The sequence below is a fragment of the Miniopterus schreibersii genome, assembly GCF_964146895.1.
Source record: "Miniopterus schreibersii genome assembly, chromosome: 2".
Lineage (NCBI taxonomy): Eukaryota > Metazoa > Chordata > Mammalia > Chiroptera > Miniopteridae > Miniopterus > Miniopterus schreibersii.
The window spans coordinates 118,513,295-118,519,294 of record NC_138102.1 but is presented as its reverse complement, the minus strand read 5'-3'; positions in this window follow the sequence as shown (position 1 = coordinate 118,519,294).

Sequence of the window (6,000 nt, the reverse complement as noted above, 5' to 3'; positions counted from 1 at the left end):
GGAATTTCCTTTTCTAAAGTAGGTCCTGAGCTGTGGCCTTCTGAATGAGAGAAGGGGCAACGAGACTATACTGAGTAGTGGTTGGAGCACAGACTTTTGGAGTTAAAAGACGTAAGTTCAAATGTCAGCCCCACTGCTTAGAGAATTTTCTGAACCTCTCTGAGCCTCCATTTCCTTACCTGTAAAATAGAGATAGCAATGGCACCTATCTCTCAGGGCTGTTGTGAGGATTAATGAGATTTCAAACGCAGGGTGCTCAGTAAAATGTCAAATACCTAAAAAACTGTTCAATAGCTGGTAGCTATTTTATAAATAAAGGGAAGTTCCACATGAGTGCAGTGCAGGTCAGAGCAAGAGTTTCGGGACTAAAGCTTTGAGCAGTGGGAGGAGTAGGCAGCTGGCTTTTATATGAACTCTCCTCTGAGGCGCAGCGGCCGGCGGCCGGCTAGGAGGCCCTGAGAGCTTCAGCCGTGCAGTCCAGTCCAGTAGCTCCTAGCCAATGTCCCTACTTAAATTTAAATTAATTAAAATTAAACAAAATTTAAAATTCAGTTCCTCAGTCACACGAGGCACATTAAGCGCTCAATTGTCGCGAGGAGCTGACAGCTACTACGTTGGAGAGCACAGATAGAAAACCACCTTGGCAGAAAGTTCCATTGAACGATGCCGCCTTAACAGGTCCATGTTGGGCCAACATCAAGGCAACATTCATGAACAGCTGGTTAATTTAACTAATGTCCATCTCAAAGCTAATCTTCTCTTTAACCTCTGCTTTATCTTTTATTCTAGAGAATCTGATGCTTATCAAAACTCTCTTACCCAAGATTCTGTGCAATTTTTCAAGCTGTTAGAATAATTTTGATCACTGTTTATACCAGTGCATGTGAATATATTCAGAGGGATTCTACCACGGAGGCATCCATGCTTTTCTTGATTGAGTTTTGAATTCTATCATTAGCCTCAACATCTCTGCAATTATCTATATCTGGTTATTAACGTGTTATTTCTACACGCCCTCTCCTCTTCTCCTCCCCCACCCCCATATCCTCAGAATTGGAAGCTGGGAGACTGTGAGCTTCTTAAAGTGATCATTATTTTAGTAGCAGCTGGCTCTTAACAGCCCTAGGTTTGTGACAGAGGTGACAGGATCTGTTTCCGTGGCTGCACTGTCCTAATTATATTCCTAATGGATCACAAGTTTGGGGATAAAGTGATGTTACATATTGTAGTGTCTGCAGGGCAGCATTTTATGGTAATGCTGGGAAACATCTCAATGTAACATGTGTAGCCAGTGCACTCACTGTCATTAGTTAACCAAGCAGCCAGCGTGCCTCTTTCAGCTCCCTGACCCACATTTCATCCACGCTCTGCTGTTGTTCCCCTGCGGGGTTATTTCCTGAACAAAGCCCAGAGCTTATGAGTCCCCCAGCAGAGAGCTCTGTTCTGACCTCCCCAAACAGGCAGTTTCACCTGCTGGGCTAGTGTTTTTCTGCTTCCTAGTCAATCTGTTAAGATTTTAGCGGGAGATTCTTGGATACCTTTTCACAAAACATATGGGAGATTGTAATTACTTTGGCGCGGTGTATTTTAGAATTGAGAGGGCAAGAAAGAGGTGCAAATCTTCTGTTCATAAATAACCAAATCTGTGGGCATTTTAAAAGGCATTCTGTGCAGCAGGAGAATTTATGTGCCACATTTCACCCTTGGCACACTTTCCAAATGAATTGTTCAAAGAGAAGTTATATTAGGACAAATAGAAATGACGACCAAGACCAGATGTGGATTTTTAGTTAATATTTATGCAACACCCACAGGGAAGATGGTATTGCACAATAAACTAAAAATGTCTTAGGCAAATAAGGAAATCTTTACCCCAAGGAACTGGAGCTGCAAAGGTATGAATTATACAACAAAGGACTGGGAATGCAGAACAAATGCAGGGTAGGTCGGGGCAACTATAAAAAAGAATTCATTGAGGAAGTGGTGAGGTAGCAGATGTGTGGAATCTACTTCAGGAAAATAAGGGCTTAGCACTTTTTTGGCCCTTCTTGTGTCTAAGGTAGAAAACTCGAGCCAACCACCAGCCTAATTTCCTTCATCTGTGGAGAGCAACAATAGCTTTAAATAGAATATATATAAAGAACCAAGGCAGCTGTCTCACAATGAGTAAGTCCACCTTAAACTAAAAGTCAATGTTCCACATTTAATATGATGTCCAAGGATAGTGAAGATGATACGGTTGTAATTAGCTAATTAATTATTAAGAATAGGAAAGGAGCGAAGGGAAGGCCAGCCATTATAGGCATGTTCCCTACAAAACACTGGGGGAAGGGAACTGGACAAAGGGAAGATAGACCCATGCCCAGTAAAGTTGGGGTGACAGGGAAGGTGCTGCCTGTCAGTCACACCTAGGAACATAGATGGCTGGCCAGAATGGGTGTGGCTACTGCAAGTGCACAGAAATTTGGGATACTTAATTCCTTGAATAAAGGAGTTTGCTCTTGTATGCCCTTGGCTCTCTTGGGACTCTGGGACTGGGATTCTGGGCTTGTGGGGCTTTTTCGTTCCTGCTCCCCTGCATTCACCCACATGGCCCACAGTCAGGTGGGGCCCACCCACTGTGGACTAATGGACTGCAGCTAGCCTGATGCTGAACTGGACCCAGCTCCAGCATGGAAAGGAAACTGGACACTGGCTTTGCTTTTAGCTTTACTAAAACCCCAGCTATACTTCTTCTATGACTGGACTAAGGGAAATGGGACTTTGGAAACACAGGGATTTAATTCCGCAAAAATGAAGCTTTCTACCATAGCTCATCCTCCCTTGGGGGCCTCCGGAAATGCTTCTTTCAGGGGTACCCCAAGAATCCCACTTCCACCGATAACAAAGACATCTTTAATCTAATTTCTTCCCCCGCCAACAGGGTTGTTGGCTGCTTCTCAGCCCTTAGAGAGCAGTCTGAAAGTGACTAAGGCTTAATGCACTGGAAGAATATTGAAACCCATGTTAAATTATAATAGGAAAATTTGTTAAAAGCAACTAGATTTCTCAAACACAGCCGAATTTCTGGCCTTCCATTCATCAGGGAAAGCAAGATGTGCCACTGTGAGGCATTTCTCAGTCTCCTAGGTTTCTAATACTGAGGAGCTGGGGGTGGGGAGAAGAGGAAAGGAGGAGGTGAAGGAGTGTAAAAAATATTTAAAACTATTGGAGCCTTGAAAAACTATTGGAGACAGCTCTGGAAAATGCTTAGAAGCTTACAGCACACTGAACCCAAACTTTATACCTTTATCCCTCTGAGTCCTCTTAATTATTGAAGAGAGCTGTCTCTGTGACTCCCCACCACGTTTCCCTGCAGAATTGATGCATTCTTCAGAATTTTTAACCTACCTCCTTCCTCTCTCCTTTGTTAATTCTTCACTATCTTTAGTACTGACAAAAAAATCAGTTTATTCTCTCATGATGAGAATTTGTGGATTTTCAGTTGTTATACAAAGCACATGTATTTGTTCATTTAGTCAACTTTTTTTCCATTTGTTTTGTTTTTTAAAAAATATTTGTTTGTTTCAGAGAGAGGAAGGGAGAGGAGAGATAGAAACATTAATGATGAGAGAGTTGTCATTGATCGGCTGCCTCCTGCACACCCCTGACTGGGGATCGAACCCGCAACCTGGGCATGCACCCTGACTGGGAATCATACCTTGATCTCCCGGATCCTAGGTCAATGCTCAATCGCTGAGCCACACCCAGCAGGGCTGTTTCATATTTTTAGTTTCTTCTACCTGTCCAGATGTTAAAGGGTCTGGGTATTATGTGGAAAACAAGACTGACAAATTCCTGCCCTCTTAGAGCAGCCATTCTAGTGGTGATTCCAGATACAATGCATACTCTGAAGAAATTAACACAGGGTGATGGGATAGAGATTGGGGGGAAGCTACTTTATAACCTGCTGGTTGGGAAAGCCTTTCTGAGCTGATGACATTTGAACTAACGTTACCAGAAACAGGACCTGGCCCTTGGTGGGTCAGCCTAGGGCCAGCTGGTAGCTTGTGAGTTCTTGACTTTGTGCAGGAAAAAATTCACAACACGAATCCAGGTGACTATGAAGGAATGGTTATTAAAACTGGGGACAGTAAAACAAGAAAGGGCTTAGCATAGAAGAAGCAACAGGAGAGCCTAGACTGGGCTGCCTTAGTGCTCTGGGCAGTCAGAGAAAAGGGGACCTTGGCAACAGGTTCAGGGGTTAACCTGGGATGAGTTGCCACTGCCCGTTGCTCCCCTGCTTGCAAGTCTCATGGGATCCCTTAGAGTTTAGGAGATGCATGCCTGTGGCGGAAGAAATAGGGAAAGAAGAGGGGAAAGAGAATGGCAGGGGCTGCTCCCCAGAGGGACAGAGCATGCTGGGTCCTTTGTCTTGAGGCTTTTAACTCTTTTTTGCAGGCAGGAATCTTAGGGGAGGTCTCAGGGGAGGGTTTCAGCAGAATATTCATCAGCTTTCTAGATGTGCTCCTTGAGGGTCATGGTCTCTAGTGATTGATCAGTGTCAGGGCAGGGGGTCTTTAGTCATTGCAGCTGGTTCTGGTGTCGCCCACCTGATTTTGCTGCTTTTTTGGGCCGGGAGCTGAAATATAACTGAGGCCTAGATGTTATTTCTTAGGAGGTGACCTTCTGTATCTGATGTAAATTGTTTTGTCAGTTTGTTTAGCTGATATAATTGTAATGAACCCAGTTACTAAGAAGAAAGGAGCAAAGGGCAGGCAAATAGATGCACTCCCGTAAAGCCTGGGTGATGTAGGGAAAGTACTTGTTTGTCAGTCACACCTGGAAACAAGTATTGGCCAGAATAGGTGTGGCCACTGCAAGAATGTAAGATTTGATATTTAAACTCCAAAACAAAGGAGCTCTCTCTTGCACGCTGGGCTCCTGTCTGTTGTTGCAGGGAGCACACTCCCATGTGCTTGCCCACATGGCTCATGGCCATGTGAACCCCACACAGTGGACTGATGGATTGTAACTAGTCTGATGCTGTGCCCCACCATGGAAAGGAAACTCTGGACACTGGCTTTGGTTTTTAGCTCTGCTGAATCCCTAGCTGCACATCTTTCAGGACTGGTTTAAGGGAAATGGGACTTTTGAAATCCAGGGATGTAATTCCATGCAAATAAAGCTTTCTACCACATCTCATTCTCCCGTGGAGGCCTCTGGAAATGCTTATTCCAATGGTACCCCAACAACCCCACTCACTAGCAAAGGGCAATCCACGCAATTCTCCCATAACAAAGCTTTGTCTCAGTTTCCCTATCCCATGTGTCCTGACTTACTGAGACTTGAATGCTGATAAGGAGCAGGAGATCTGGAGAGAAACTTTCCATGTGGGAGGAACGGAAAGTGGTAAATTCCAGAGAAGGCTCTCTGTGTTGCCAGAGTGCTGGAGCTCCATGTGAAGGGAGAGAGGTAATCAGGGCCAATGAGGGCATTGCTGGGCATGGCGAGAATTAGTTTTATTTGATGTGCAACAGAAAGTCACTGAACATTTTTAAGTTTGGAAATTGTAGTTTTTCAAAAAAATCTTCAGTCTAATACCTTAAATTAAGAGTGGGGAGAGGGTGCAATGGCAAGAGTAGAATTAAGACCACTTAGAAGGACACTGAGTCCACATAGGAAATGTGGGTAGCTTGGACCAGGACAGCAGTAGTGTGGATGTGATGGTAAACATCTAAGTTTTAGTTAACAACTAAAAGGAAAGGAGGAAGTTGGAGAGCATAATAGTAATAATAATAATAGAGAACACTTCTCTTGCACTTAGGACTCTTCTAGGTGCTTCGCAGTTAACTACTTTAATCTTCATAATAATACTACCCACAGATAGGTATTATTATCAAAACTGTTTTATGGGTGAGAAAACTGATGGCCAAAGAGGTTGAGTGGCCAAAGGTGGCTCAGATAATAATAGCGGAGTGGGGTGCTCTTCTTCCAGTGTACTAGGATCGTGTAAGTGTT